Source organism: Pipra filicauda, unplaced genomic scaffold (genome assembly GCF_003945595.2).
Source record: "Pipra filicauda isolate LSUMZ 115617 unplaced genomic scaffold, ASM394559v2 scaffold354_size748207_pilon, whole genome shotgun sequence".
Taxonomy (NCBI): domain Eukaryota; kingdom Metazoa; phylum Chordata; class Aves; order Passeriformes; family Pipridae; genus Pipra; species Pipra filicauda.
This window is the reverse complement of record NW_024104481.1, coordinates 509,000-525,496: the sequence shown is the minus strand read 5'-3', so window position 1 is coordinate 525,496 and position 16,497 is coordinate 509,000. Positions and strand designations below refer to the sequence as shown.

The 16,497-nt window shown below is 36.1% G+C and overlaps 1 long non-coding RNA gene across 1 annotated transcript; it reads left to right on the top strand.

Annotated features, from left to right (window-relative positions):
* Window positions 1-4,033: 4,033 nt before the first annotated feature.
* Window positions 4,034-16,268, top strand: LOC114004109. Its single transcript, XR_005564722.1, has 4 exons — window positions 4,034-4,067; window positions 11,827-11,871; window positions 14,554-14,577; window positions 16,218-16,268. It is a non-coding gene; the product is annotated as an uncharacterized LOC114004109 (long non-coding RNA).
* Window positions 16,269-16,497: the final 229 nt, after the last annotated feature.

Below are 16,497 nucleotides of genomic sequence, written 5' to 3'. Positions count from 1 at the left end.
AAGAGTGACTGAAATATTTGTGGTAAAAGTTAAACAACAGTACAGCAGTTAAGCACCATTTCTATGCAGCTACTGAGTGCAAACAAAACAATATTGGTTAATTGACATGTGGTGTATGACACACAATAGCAAAGCCACTTGATCTGCCATTTGTTTAAACTTTTCCCAATCTGTGTCATTCCTCATACAATTTTTATTTTCCTGAACACTTCTTGAACATGAATGCTCTATCTGAATTAGGAGATGACACATGCACACACACATGCATACATGTGCACACATAGCTATATAAATTATGTGGGATATCAATTTATTCTCTTCTAAGGGATGGCAGAGAGTCCCAGTTTGTGACTGTCTATCGTAGTAGTAAAGATTAAAGTGCACCACAATGAATTTACCAGACTAGATGCTTTTCAGCACCATTTGTGCTTTGGGGAAGAGTGCAGAGACAGGTTCAGGTTCTCTTCTATCTTCCAGCTACTCTGGATTGCCTAGGAGTATGTTACTAGTAATGAAAAAAAACACATTTATATGGTTTTATGGGCATCTAATACATTACCAGTTTTCATTAAAAAAAAAGGAAAAGTCATTTGTTCAAAGCATCAGAGCATATAAAGATGGTGAAATGTCAAACTAAAACAAATCTGAATTCCATGCATGGTAGAAAAATAATATATTACCAACAAAACTTCCCGAAATAAAAACATACTGTACAGTCTCATATACATGCAAAAATGGTTAAATATAAAAAGAATGACAAATGTCATGGCAAATGTCTAATGTTTCTACAGTTGGCAATATCCTTTCCTACGTCATACTAACTACTTGGAAGTAAAAAAAAGCAAAGAGAAAGACATTGAGATCAAGCAATAATAACTTGTAACAAACAGGAAAGATCTAGGTCTGAAGTTTCTTGAAATTTATGGCTCACGTAATGAAAGGTTTAGGTTTGTTCCATTCAAATTTCAAGGTAAGAATCACCTGAAATTTCCTGACATGTCAGATTTCCCAGAAATGCTTGATGTCAAATTCCATGTTATTAATTTTTATAAAATTTCTCATAGGAAAGGATCTCATTTCATATGCTTCTGGAAGTCAAACTATTATAAAGGAAACTCTATAGGATTTCCTTAATGTTTGAAGTTTTGAAAAATAAAGCTAAATAAATGGATTATTTTATACTTTACCAAAACACTTGCCGAGTGTTGTTAGTATCATACTGTTCCCTGATCTCATGAGAGCTGACAGATCTTAGAATGAGAGGAAAAAATAATTGCCTCAGAACAACTGAAGGCAGAATTACATTTCCTTCAGTTTCCAGGAAGCTATTCTGAGTAATAGCAAAACAGAAAACTGCACAAAACCAATAAAAATTCTCATTTCACGGAATAAATCCTAGAATATCTGCATGAAAGTGGGTAGTCTGGAGAGTACTTGGGCTACACAAAACCAAACCTGCAGCTGTTATAATTAAGATTGAGTCAGCCAAACTACTGAGTCCCAAACTTCTGTCTTCTCAGATTTTACAATATTTCTCGTCCTTGACCTATATAGGGTTGCCACCCAAGGTAGAGTGCCATAAAGGAAATATAATACTTATTCAGGCAATAAACCATTTAATGTAAACTTGCTCTCTATCTCTATCACTTTTTCATATTGCTGGGAAAATCATAGTTATGACTCATTGTTTTGATGACATGAACCTGCTGCATGACCATTTCCGCTAAATACCCCTTCTTGTTTACAATGTGTCTATCAAGAATCTATAATAATTTTCATAAATATAACTTTTATAATAAATACACTAAAATGGGCTTTATATAACTATATTAAAGCTAGTTCCATTATTTCAGTCAGCTAGTCTTGATGCTTTAAAGTGTACATTTTGTCTGAAAGATATTTTTTTTGAAATTGTGATGAAATTACATAAATATTTTTGGGAAAAAAAAGATAAATTAATCAGGATTTTTAAGAACTCAGAGCAAAACTTTATTTTAGAAACTATATTTTTCTTTAAAATGCGTGTAATATGGCTCTTCAAATGGATTTAAAACCCTGGAAAAAAATGAGGTTTTATTTCAGAGAGAACTTCATGGATTGCTTGTTGGGGGTGAGAGTATGCATAATGATTCTATAATACGTTGTTTATAAACATATTTAATTTTCTATTGGCAGGTTCTTGTTCCTTTTTGCTTATTCAAATGAATGATAGCTCAGATTTATTAATAGGCTTGTGAGGGTGCAACATTCAGAATCCCTTTGAACATAGAACTTTATGTCTTGATTCTAGAGTGGAAACTGTTGAAACATTAATGTTGCTCAACTGTATACCACAGCATTAATACAGATATAACCTATAATAAACACGGAGAAAATATAGGCATCAGATACTGGTAAGCGATGAGCATGTATTTAAAAGTATTCACCTCGGGTCCTGTGTGCTGTTTTGAGTGCCACAGCATAAAGAGAGAGAGCATCCAAAGAATGGCTATGAAGATGGGGAAAGCTCTGGAGGGGAAGCCATACCAGGAGCAGCTGAGGTCACTTGGTCTGTTCAGCCTGGAGAATAGGAGGCTGAGGGGAGACGTCATTGCAGGCTACAATTTCCTTGTGAGGAGAAGAGGAGGGTCAGACAGTGATCTCTTCTCTGTGGTGACCAGTGACAGGACCCAAGGGAATGGCCTGAAGTTGTGTCAGGGGAGGTTTAGGCTGGATATTAGGAAAAGATTCTTCACCCAAAGGTGTTTGGGCACTGGAACAGGTTTCCCAGGGAAGTAGTCACAGCATCAAGTCTGCCAGAGTTCAAGAAGCACTTGAATAATGTTCTCAGGCACATGGTGTGATTCTTGGGGTTATTCTGTGGAGAGAGAGGACATGGACTCAATAATCCTTGTGAATCATAGAATCATAAAATATTCTGAGTTGAAACTCAAGAATATCCCTTCCAACTCAGGATATTCTATGATTTAATGATTCTGTGATGTATCTTGTGATCAGTCAGTTCAGATACTCTTGAATTTAGGAAATGTTCCCATGTAGATCCAAACCTGCTCAGCAGAGCCTTTCCATATGCTGTTTAAAAGCATCTGCAGACAGAAAAAACTTAACTATTTTTTCTGCTACTGTGAGCATCAGCACTGACTGGTAGATGATGCTTGGTGTCTGAGAGAAACATTCAGTCTCTCCCCATGGCAGGCTGCCTGCTCCTTCTGTGAGGAGGTTTTGAAGCATATCCTGGCAGGATGAAAAGAGCTGTTACAGAAACTATATTAAGAAGTTGTAAATCCCAGGCATAGCTTGATAGAGGGTACAGAGTTTAGGTGGATGAAGCTTTTCAGCTTCAGGTTTCCAGCTCCTGTTTTGATGGTGAGCTCCAGTGAGCAGTCATTTCTTCCACACTGTGCACTCCTGTAAAGGAGGCCAGAATCCTGTCCCCTTTCCCGTGGATGAAACTAGAGCACAGTGGCTGAACTAGATACTCTGCTTATTCTCTATTCTCTCCGGTGAAGAAAGACAAGGACCACAGGTGTCCTGAAGCATCTACAGTTGCAGACCTCCATTTAAACCACCCTGAAGCAAAACTGCAGATGTTTTAACCTACACTGTTTCTATAGTTTCCTTTTAGCACCTTATTATACAAGTTAAATGCTTTGCTGTCCATTTTCAGGAGCTAATCTCAACCTGTTTATGCAGTGGGAAAACTACTGAAGAGACTGATTACAACTATAAAAGTTTTATTTTGACATGCAGGAAAGCAGAGAAGGGTTCATCTAAGTTGAGAGTCCAAGGGAATGTCTCACATCCAACCACCACTAGTAATATGAAAAATGACTGTCCAAGGCAATTAAACAAAGCATTACAGGAAGAGAAATATAATCTTTACTTTTTTTTTCTTTTTCAGAACCACACAAGAAAGAAAAAACGATGGAATCTGGTGAATATTCTCTCCTTTTTATCTTACCTTTTAACTATCCTAATGTTTTAAATTAAATAATGTCAAAAGTCAATATTCGATTTTTTGTTTGTTTTTACAGCCAAAACAACAAAGAGAGAAGTAAAAGTACATGGTAAGACCTGTGGAATATTGTAAGTTTTAGAGTCTCATTTATCTGGTTTGATTTTCAGTCGAGACAGGATTAGGTAGAAGGATAAAAAAAGTAATACCATAGATAAAGATTCGCTGGTTTAATAAAAGTAACTTAAGCCATTTGGTCTTCTGGAACTGAGATCTGATCAAATGCTGTTGAGGAGCACAAGAGGTTGGTAATTCTTAATTTCAGCTTTTAAAGGGTTTGTCTTTTCAAGGAAGGGGGCTTGCTTAAAAGTTACAGTAAATGGATGAAGAAACAAAAATAAAATATAAGATTCAGAGCGTAAAAGGGAGGAAAAAAGTAGATTGTTTAATATGTTTTTATTCCAAACACCCATGCATTTTATTGGTTTATTTTAGAGCAGCTAGATGGTCTTATTTCTGACTGGAATCCACTTCTCAAGTTTATCCAAATCTGGGAGATCATAAAGATTTTCAACTCCTTTTACAGCTAAGCTTGATGACTCATTCGTCAGATGACTCCATTTTCTCAGACAGAAATTCTGAGCAAGAAATACCTACAATAGACAGCCAATTTATAGAAAAATGAATCTGTTCTTTTCTAATGCATAAAAACTTACCACAGTGCATCAGAATGAAGGTATGAATAATGAAGAAAGAGAAATGTGGTAGTTCAATTAATTTGGATTTAGTTAATGTAATTATGATGAATAATAAATTATCTGAAAAAAACATATTTTCGAGGAAGATTTGCATAACTGGATCCTCCTCTGTATCTGTACTAGAAGTTTTCAATAAAATAAAAAAAAAGGAGAAAAAATCCTTATCTTCTGCTAAATTACTAAAGGTGTCAAAAGATTTCTATCTTATACCCTCCACCTCTGTTTAATATGTGCTCATTCTGAAACCCATATCGTTCCTTTTCTCGTTCACATTATTAAAAATAGTGGAGCTATTTAAGCTCCATACATAACTTATATATTGACCTTGTTTTCCACTGCTCTTAATCTGCAGGTTAATGAGTCATCTGCCATAAGACTATCCAAACAAGCAATGTGTGTGTGTCAGTTTTTCCTACATAAAAAAATGAACTCCTGCTTCTGCATAGATAGCATAGGTAGCATATTGACCAAGAGAAGAGATGTTAGGATCAGTCTTAATTTCTTTATTCCTTTACAAAATTAGTGTCTGAGAATTTTCTTTCGTTTTATAGCATCTGTGCAAAATCCGAAGTTAAAAGGTGGGTAACTGTGTTTGGTTTTAAAGTAGAAATGGAAGAAGATTGTTGTTAACTTTACTGTTAATGGAAAAAGCTTCTTGTGAAAAGAAGTTGTTAACAGGTGTGACATTTAAAACAAACAACCTTTTAAATTATAATGGCTTCTTCCTTGCAGCACCTCAAAGCAGGTGCCTTTTCCTAGAGTTATTCATAGACTAACTGTCAATCTCCAACTATATCAAATTCAATTTCTAATCCTAACTCAAACCATCAGGCTTTTGTGAAAGGCAGAAAGGAGAAATAACCAGTCTTCTATAGAGACATGACACAAAGAGTAATATTTCTGTTTCTGTCAGTCCTACTGCAACACAAACCCAGTGACAGAAGTGTTGTTTTCTTTAAGGAATGGAGTTTTACAGGGAGGTTCAGTGAACCAGATTTTGCCTTCCTTTTACACTTGAACTGTTGATGACAGAAGGGGGGAGGTGTGAGAGCATCAGTGCTTGCTTCAAAGGTTGCTCCTTTCCACAATGCACAGGGAACTGGGACTGGTGAGAAACGTTAAGGACATAAGTTCAAGTTGAGCAAATATGGAGTTGTTGACATCAGTGTCTGACTTTTTGCATATGTACAATGCAAAATACTAGCTCCAAATTGCCTTCAATAACATAAAAGATTTAAGTTGTAACCTAAACACAAATGGAAAATGGAATGCCAAGTTACAAGCGCCCTTCACTCTCGATCCATGTTTATTCATATCAATGACCACCGTACTTTATAAACTATCTCTTTCAAACAAATGGAACTGCATGTATCAACTGCTTAGCCTTGTAGACTGTTGTCTCTGAGCTGTTCACCACAAGTGGGGAAATGTCCCAGTTTAATACCCTGCTATCATTCAAGCATCATCTTTTACTTAGAGTTCACCTCCGAAACCTCTTTCATGTTAACCAGTAAATACTGACACAAGTAGTCAGGTTGCACTGCAAGAGAGTGCTCTTCTGGAGCATGAGGTTGCAGAATCACAACTGTGGAGATTAATGTAAGGAAATCAAAGTTGATACATTATTCCCTTTATTGGATGTTTTTTTAAGTTCCCTGCTTTATGGCTAAATTCATAATGTTGTCATTGCTCTGCAGCTAATTGTATTGAGCAAAACAGGAACCAGAGTAATTTAAGCATTTGTTCTCTTTATACTCCCACCAGACAAAACACAGAAACTAAAGGGAAAAAAATGTGGTATTAAGCTTTTGCATTTTTAGCAAATTCTAGAAAGCCAAAGCTGAATATAAAAGTAGTCTTGCCACTATGTGTGACTGAATAAAGGTTGAAAAAAGGTGGATAGCTTTTTAATTGCTTGAAGCCTCTGAATAAATTTTTTGATTTCTTCTGTAATGCTGCAGTATGCAGGAGTCATCAACATTTCAATATCTGTGAACCCATTTCTGTCAAGCCTGTGACCACCACAGTCTGAAAAGAAGTGAAGCAATTATTTCTTGCAAAATTAAGTCCCTTTCAGTGAACTTGAAGTTTTCTTTGGCCACTTTTGGAATATGTTGTCACATACCTTTTGAAATTGTTATCCCAATGATGGTATTGGCCCTTTTATTAAATGCTACTTTATTTAGGTCACTTGTAAAGTTTATAAATAGAGTTAGCAGGGGTTTTCAAACTACAGAGCATTTAACTCTATGCTTTATTGCTGTGAGTAACCTCATTTTTTTCATATTTCATATTTATTTAGATAAGAAACAAATATTTGCATATGCAATAGGTCTTCATCATGCCACCAGCATTTTGAAGGATGGAAGTGAACTCTTCCTTATGAGCTCCTGAATTAAGGGGCATTTGAAAAAAAACTTTTAGGAACTTCACAGTTAATTAAGGATAAATAGAAATTTTGGGTTTCGCTTATATAATACAAGAATAATTCTTCTATTTCTGTTGTCAAAAGAACAGTCTCACAGCTGAAAGTGTTGGTCTCAGCTATCTTAGTTGTACCATAGGATGAACCTAATGTTGAACCTGAAATTATTCTCCAGTGTCTTAGTAAATAACAACTTTGTTTTAGTCTTCATTAAATAGAAATAACTGATTTTAGCTCTGGGGTAATTGTTGATTTCTTAAAAATTATTTGTTAACAAGTAATCTAAATTTAACTTTATGTTGCTAATTTTGAAACTCAAACATAGTCTATACTCCAGGGGAAAAATTGTATTTATAAAAAAATGTTACAGCTGTTTCTTTTGCCACTTAGTAATAATCACAAAGGAATGCTGTTATTTTCTTCTATATTTCTTGTGATGCAGACAAATTCTAGTATTGCTTATTTGCTATAACTTTCACTAAATCTAATCAAGATCATTGCTTTTCAATCCATATTTTTTTGTTCTTCCTTGATATTTATTTGTTTTTTTTCTTATTTTTCTGCTATTAATCCTTTTAGATGTAGCAGCTCTCTGAGCACAAAGTGATTTTCAATATTCAGTAGATGGTGACAAATTTTAAATTTTTAAGTACATTTTTGGAGGGCACACAGTCCTGTTCTGAAAACAAGCAAGTCTTTTAACAAAATTCTCTTCTTTGATAATTAAAAAAAAATAATCTCCTGACATAGAAGAAGGTCATTCCAATTAGCTTGTATTTTTGAAGAACTATCAAACTCATATGGAGTTTTCTTTCATTTTCTCACAAGCCACTACAGCATGAATTTTTTTCATTTCTCCATATAACAGGAACAGTTCCTAAACCATAATATACATTTCTTAAGTTAATGACCTCTTGAATTAGTGAGATCACGATAAGGAGCCTCTGACCTCAGGGTTCAGTGAGTGAAGTGTTTGTTATTTCCAGTCAGAGTGATTTCTTTCAGCCTTCCTTCACACTGAGCAAATATCTCAAAGTATCTTTAAAATCAGTGACATTTTGGTATGCATATTTCTGCTGTGGATGCTAGTTATGCAACTTGACTCTTTCGGGATAAAAATATTCCGGTGAATTTGATTGTAGCCTACAACTATTGAGAGTGCAGAAATATTTGACTGATGAATTGCTCTCCTGGACACTTTCAGCATAAAACTGAAAGTATCTGCTGAGTTGTCTCTCATTTGATTTCTAAGAGCTTATGATGGAATCAGAGAAACAATTACCAAATGAATTACCCATTTGATCCACATTATGCCAAGTTTTCAAGAATTTTACTGAGAAATAGCAAAAATATAAACAGGCGTTTCACTCCATTTACTTAATCTATTTTTTGAAAACATATCTTACTGAAAACACGGATCTCTGGCAAATTTCTAGTTTTACCTTCATATGCATTTATTTTATTTTGTATTGTTTCAGGCAGGGTTTTTTTGTGTTTTTTGGTTTGGTTTTATTGGGAGGGGGTTGAATTTCTTTTTTTTTTTTTTTAATGCCTGATATTCTGCTGAGGAGAATATGATACCTTATAACACATTCATTTTACTTAAGTCATATGGCTAAAGGATCAACTTTTCAAATAGGGAACACCTGCAACAGGACCATTTTTTACAAAGAGATCATCTTTCAGGCTGCAATTCAAAAGTGTCATGAACTTTGAAATTGCCCAGTGGAAGGGATGACATCTTAAGCTATTTAGAAAACTTGTCACTGTTCTGATAGAAACAGAGTTGGAGTCTTATTTTAAACACCGAATATGCGTGCAGGCTTTCTATTTATGTATACTGTCAAAGTGACAACTATTACCTTGATGATAAAAGACCTCTCAGCATTACCAAAGCAGCTCACACCTTCCTTGTTTAAAAGCAAAGAGAATAATGGAATGTCCTCTTTGTCCTTCCAGATATTGCTCTGCCATGTCCAGATGATGCTACTTGGCAGTTCCCAAAAGTTACTCAAGCTCTGTTCTGTCTCAGCAAGTTCCTCTTTACTAACACTCACTCAACAGAAGTGAGCGCACTGATGCCCAGAATACTATAGTACAATAGTACTAGTTTTAGTAGACTCAACATTTCTCAAGGATGGCTGGTTCCTTCATCATAACCATACTCATGGTCTACCCCCACCACACAACTTTGATGACTCTAAATACCTGATCTTCTTAGAGAGCCATCTAGCTCTTCTAGCCTGCAGTTCAATAGTCAGAAAATGCTTTTACTCCATTATTATTCTGGTTTTAGAAACTTTACAAACCAAAACTGCTTTCCTCTTAGCTAAAAAGCACAAACATGTTTTGGAGAAACAAAGTTCTCAATAACTCATTTTACTCTTATCATAGGTGCTTTCCCAGCTTTAGATACTAAAATGTGTTTTGGAATACAAATGGGACATGTTTCTGGTGGCACTTTTTATATATTTCTCTCCATATTAAAATAAGCTTATTCTTCAAGATGTTGACCACTTCAGTAGGATTTTTAGAAGCACTGTGATATCAATTTGCTCAGTGGCAGGGCTCAGTGCTCAGACTCACCTAGTTCATTGTTAATACAAGTAGCACTGCTGATCTGGGCCTAAGTAACATGGATGTTAATAGCAGAGATATACAATACATATTAAGGGACTTTGCTCCTCTTCAGCTTTCTATGTGTCTATGAACACCAATACAAAATTAGGTACTTGGATAGAAATGGAATACTCTTTTTTTTTTTTTTTTGAGGATTGAGTCAGACATTTTTCAACCTAGACTCGATTTTCAAGGTAACTGAGGTGCAGAAGTGCAATATTTCACTGTTTACATGAAGCTTGCTCACAAACACACACACATCTCACAGCATCCTGGGATAAACAAGAGCAAGTGGCAAGGGAGTGATTGATATCTGTGAGTTGGTCCATCCCACTCAATGTGAAGCAGTTCATCTGTCCATACTTGACATTTCACTGAGTCTCAGGATTCAGGGAATATGGGAACAGATCATTCTTTTGGCCTCCAGCCCACCAGAAGACATTGCAGACAGGCCATAATTTACTACCTGAGCTGATCTTCTTGAGCCATCATGCCCAGCAACTTCAGAATGCTTCCCTGCTGCCTGGACTGCAAGCCTGGCCCCAGAGGCACCACCAGGACATCCCTTCAAAAGTAGTGAGCACATATGGAGGCTCTTCACAGGTCCTTTGAACTCCCTGACTTTCCCAGCATAAATAATGGTAACAAAACATGATCCTCAGAATTTACCTTATCTCTAGAAGGCAAACTCTTAATTTTCAACTGTGACTTGTTGCAAGAAACCATTTTGCTAAAAATATTTTTTTGCTTGACAGGTTGACATAACAAGCTGAGAGGTTGTTATATGCTAATACCTCTGAAGCTGCAAAGACATTTCTACACTTATCAGATGTAAATTAATTTTTTCTGTCCACTTTACATCCTGCCACTTACGCTGATTGTCTATTCTTTGCACTATTTTTAAATAAGGCAATGACAGTGAAGCTTATTTTCTTAATGCCACATGTTTTTTTGTCTCAAACACTCTAAGAGGATACATTTTTAAATTAAAGCAAGGCTTTTCACTTAGCATAATAGTCATAAATTATGGCTATAAAAATTTGGTTCCACGAAAGTGAAGTGTTGGCAGTGCCATTTATAGCTAAACACATATATTCATAGGTATGCAAAAACATAATCCTGAATAATTCAATTAGAAAATATGTGGTTTGTCCTAAATACGTAATCTTGTACATTGCCAAAACTGCAATGTAAATTGTCAGAAACTATAAAATATACCCATATTTCCTAAGAGAGCAAAATCTGAAGGGATTCCTTCTTGCACCACCTCTTTTTAGATAATTTAATCCTTAGTGTGGAGCCATGAACAAATTATCTCTGTCCCTTGTCTCTCAAGCTGTGCAATTGAATTAAGAACTGTGCAAGGTGAAGCTTGTGAACAAGCAATTGGATATGTCCAGGCATCCTGACCTGTTACAACTGCTTCCCCTAGCATCAGTAAAGGTCTAGCAGCTCTGCTGCACAAGTGGTCTGGTTCGCGTGTCTCTCTCGTACGCAGAAGTCTCAGTATTCATAAGGATCAAGTTAGGTGTCATAATGTACAGCCAATCTGTGGCCTGCTATCCTCACTGAGACTAACAACATGCTTAAAATTGCGAATACAGGGAAATATTTTGCTGTGTTAGGGATGCAGAGTGGAGGTTTCTGTTGGAGCAAACAGAAAACCATGCTTGCTTGGGGAACCCTCACAAAGTAAAAACCTGCTTGTTTTTCTCCCTTCTCCATTACACAATATGTGCTGCAGTTTAGCATCTCTTTCACCTGACATCATAGAATCATAGAATCATAGAATGGTGTGGGTTGGAAGGGACCTTAAAGATCATCTAGTTCCAATCCCCCTGGACTGGGCAAGGACACATTCCACTAGACAAGGTCTAGAAGAAAATGCTACTATTTATATTCTAAAAGGAAAAAAAAAATTACCCTTTTTCAGGCAGGTAAAAGATAGCTATTATGTATTCATATACTGGAGGGGGAAAATCTCATCATTGTATTTAAGAAGAGCTTTTTCTGATGTAGCAACATTTCTGATTAAATCTTACTTAATCCATATCTTTTATTTGCATCAGGACCTGAAAAGAAGGAAGTAAAAGCAACAAAGGCAACAGAGCAAGGTAAAAAGAAAAGCATGTTGGCATTATCTTTCTTAAAAGACAATAGCACAGAAACAATAACCTCAGATTCAGAGAGCTGGATGACAGTAACCTTTAAATCCATTGCTTTGAGAGTATTTTTCAGGGCTTTGCTGTGTTTATCAGAACAACAGGAAATTTCCACTATGAAACTGGCTTTGTCCCACTTCCACAAAACTGTAACCCCAATAAAAGGCTTCAGGTGCCTGCTTCAGCTTAAAGGTTCTGTGTTGCAACTTTGTGTCCTGCCAATCCTGCAAGAGGCTTCCTGGCTCTGCAGCCTGGGCAGGGATCAGCCTTTGCTATTTAGTCTTAAAGCATAAGTCACAATGAGGTAAAGGTGCAGAGGCCCCCTAAAGTCAGCTGAGTTGCCCTTCCTGTCCCAGATGAAACATTAGCCCCATGAAAAGTCACAAAGGTCCACTTTACAGAAACTCAAAAGCTTGTGAGACCTGACCTTCTAGAAGTTTTTCACGAAAAGCTTAGGATTGGTATGGATGAGGCTTGAGTGGGAATGTCTGAGTGGGAACACTAGAAGAAAGCCTACAAGAACCTCACATGTTGATGGTGCATAGTTCAGAGGGACGCAAAGTCTGCATACAGTATCCCAAAACAACCAGAGCAGGAACACCAAGGGACCACCTATACCCAAGCTAAAACAAAACTCAAACCATCGAGTGATGATGGTGAACATAAAAAGAGAAGGATTGAAGCCTTAAACCATCGAGATAAATATGTGTCTTTTCCCATCATATACACTTAGATTTTTTGTTATTATTATTACTTTCAGCCTTATATCCTGCACACTTGCTTCTTGTATGCTTGTTAAAAGCAATCCTACTTTTTTAGTTTAGTATGGTAAGGAGCAGGGTAAAAGATTAATGTAAATACCCAAACCTTATCAACCCTGACTTCCTTAATGTGATACACATCTTTGTCTATTGTATTTTATTACTAACAAGCTACCAAGGTGATTTTTGTATTTACTTATGCTCAAATTGGCAGTTAAAACCCTGATGATGAACTTGCCAGTAACCTTCAGAATAAGGTCTGAGACATACTTACTGATGTAGCTTTGGTCAGATGAGCTATTATCCCTTTCTTTTCTCCAGTTTCTCAGCTTGTTTTCTTCAGCATTACTCAAGCCAGCAGAGATACCCTGCAGCAGCTGTCAGCAGCTTGATAGTTGTCATGGAAAATGTTATAATTAGGTGGGCCTTGGCCTACATTTCAGTCATTGTTAGTCTGAGTATCTCCACACTGTTTTCCACACAAGTACTTACTTACCAGCCATCTACATTGCCTCCCCTCTGTTTGGCTATCTGATGCAACAATGAGGTGTGTGATTGCTGCAAGATTTGTCCTTTCTACAATGTACCACCATTAGATGGGACTTTGTCTGCCAAATACTTTGACTGTGCCATAAAGAGCACAGACTGAACAGTACAAACTTTAGTTTCACATGATTGGCACAGAGCAGAGATTTCTAAACCACAGGTTGTGGTTTAGAATTCAAAAGGGGGGCAAATTCCCCAAGGAATTCAAAAGGGGGGTAAACTGTTTCCCATGACAGCAGTCAGCAGCAGCAGAACTATCTCTCCATGCCAGCAGCATCTAGTCTCTCCAAGTCAAAGGAATAAGAGCAATGTGTAATGTCTGTCACAATTATTTCTGCAGCTACTTTTGTGTACTAGCAGCTGCTCAGTTCCTCTGATGCACAGAAGTGAACATAAACACTTTCAGGCAGCAATTGCCTCTGAGTCTTACTTCTGCACCCTATATGTATGAAGCTACTGCCAATACATTGATCACTCAAAGACAAACAAGTCCAATAAACATCCAGGACATTTTTTGAACATCAGCATGCACTAATCATACTTCTCACAAAGGATTATTGTGCATCAGGATACATTTCAAAAAGTAGAGATTCAGACCTAGACAAAATTGGGATTTGTAATCCGAGAAAAACACTATAAGAAGACTTGCAGAAAAATCTGGAGTGTTGGCAGCTGGATTTGCTTAGCAATCAGAACACAGCTTCACTGTTTCAAACATGAAGGTTTTAGTGATCTACCAATCTATTGCAAATCCCTACCTCTGGAAGTGGGCTGAAAGGTTGTAGCAACATTTCAGTTCATTGATCTTCTATTAGTTGTAAAGCAAAGTTGTATGTAACTTTTTTAACTGTTAAAAGGTGAGTAAGAAGGCACTTAACTTTAACTCTTTGTCCTATGTGTTTGAAAAATGACATGAGCAAATGTCAGACGGTAGCCAGGGAGTTACTGCCTGTTACTGAGAATTAATATTTAAAAGTCATGATGAAAAGGCAAAAATTCTTTTCTTGTGATATTCAGTAGTACTAAGAAAGGAGACTATTGCCATTGGTTAAAGCACATCATATGACACTGGAGGTTTTCACACTCTTGTTGCGTGTATACAAGGCAGGAGATGGGAAACATGAACTTTATTCACATACACTGTCAAGCAACAGCGGAGTAGAAATCACTCTCAACACATATTTAAGCACTTAGGGTCAGCATGCACTTAAATACATTTTCATTGGCTGATTATATTAAAAATAATTTCCCGTGTGAACATGCATTCTAACATTTCCTTTTTCTTTTCTCTCTTCACTTTTGTTTCCCTTCCCTTCTCTTTCCTCAGATAAACCAAAGATGAAACATGGAAGTAAGCCGTATTTTATGTATTGCATCTCCCTATAACTGAAAAAGTGATTTCAGATCTATAAATAATAAAAAAAATAATAACTCCTGGTGCTAGTCAGAATTGCAGATTATGATTGATTAGACAGACTAAAAGTGATACAACATAGCTGATAATAGTAATAATGCATATGTTAAGAAATTCCTATCTGTTTATGCCCAAGAAGTTTCATCCCAATATTGCACATTTTTCCTGGACAAAAAGAAGAGACTTATGAAATACCAGTACACAAAAATATTTATAAATTTTATATTTATTATTTTACACAAAAAATTATTCTTTCCACACTTCCTATGCTCACTATAGGTGTCAGTCACATATTCTGATTTCAATATGAGCTTACACTGCAAATCAGCACAAGGCTTTTGACATGGGATTTGTGCTACATGTTGTCATTTTGTCAAGTTACAGCAGACTTTCTAATAGACCTTGATGAGTTCAATCTTACAGAATTTACTGGGATTTACTTACAGTTTAAATTCCCATTTACAGGTCAATGCTGTTTCATTTCTTCAAATTCTTCAGCAGCACATGTGTCACATGCCACAATGTCTAAAAAACCATTTTTTTTTTCTCCTGAAGATGACAACTACCTCTGAAGCACCTTTCCAAATGTTTCCTTGTTTGGGATCACGTGGGACTTCAAGCTTTGTCAACAATGACTTAAGCTTTCAGCACAGAATTGTTTAATGTTCTCTTTATCAAAATGCGTCATTAAAGTAAAATCTTCCACAACAGCTTGAGTAACTATGTTACTAATAATGGAGGTGCACAGCAACTTTAAGTTCTTACAGGCAGACTTCTGAAAGTAAAGGCTTTATATCATGCATAAAGTAGCTTATTTTGGCTGGAGGTCTGCCTTTCACTATCCTCTTTCTTTTTGTAGACACTATTGCACTGAACATGGAATCTCTTGGGAATTTTGCATGACTCATGAGCACAGAAGAACAAGTTTTTCAGTCTTCCCACTGAGTTTTCTTTCTGTTTGCACAGATTTCTGTTATTAACTTAATATTTAAAAAACGACATCGATATTTTATTAAGAATTTTAGAGATACTGAGTTCCACTCTATATGATTCACAGATATCTGCAGTAAATAGTTTATTTTCTCACTTTGAAAACAAGTGACTGAATTGTACTGATGAGTACAAAACATGAAGGTCAAAGCAGGACAGTAGTATTTTCTGAAGCAGATGTCTGGGATGTAGTAAGGAATAGAAGAGACAGGGTTTTTACAATAAAATTACACTTCTGACCTTGTTTAACAAATTTCTTTCCCAAGTCTTCTACTTTAAAAATCATATTGTCTGGAAGTATTGTGTATTGCCTATTTTGAAACAAAATGTAGAAGGAGAAAAATAATGAAACATTTATTTCTTGATGTCAGTTCCAACACATTTTGTGGACTGAACTTTCTGGATAGAAAAAGGTGAATTTGGTACAAATCTCCCAAGAACTCAGTTTTTTACCACATCTTCCAATATACAGTTTTAGTCTCTCATATGATCTAGATGCTTCATTTTCTCTTATAGTTAAATCTTATAGTTGCACTCAGTTATGGCTTCTAACTGTCACTTTATCAGTGTGACTGCTTCTTTTACAGATCCTGGAAAAGAGAAAGAATTGAAATCTCCAGCAGCTACAAAAGATAAAGGTAACCTGGCAGAACAAATTTGTATATAGCTCTAAGACCTTGAAATGCACTGCACATTTTGGTTTTAGAGTATAGTTTAGTTAGGAATTCATGTGCATAATATTATTTCACTAAATTTACTGTGAAACTTAATTGGCATTACCTGGATTAGAAGTGCAAAGAGAGTCCTGGTAACATCTGTATAAAAACTGGCAAGTCCAAACTTAGAATTTAGGAAACTTGGTAACAT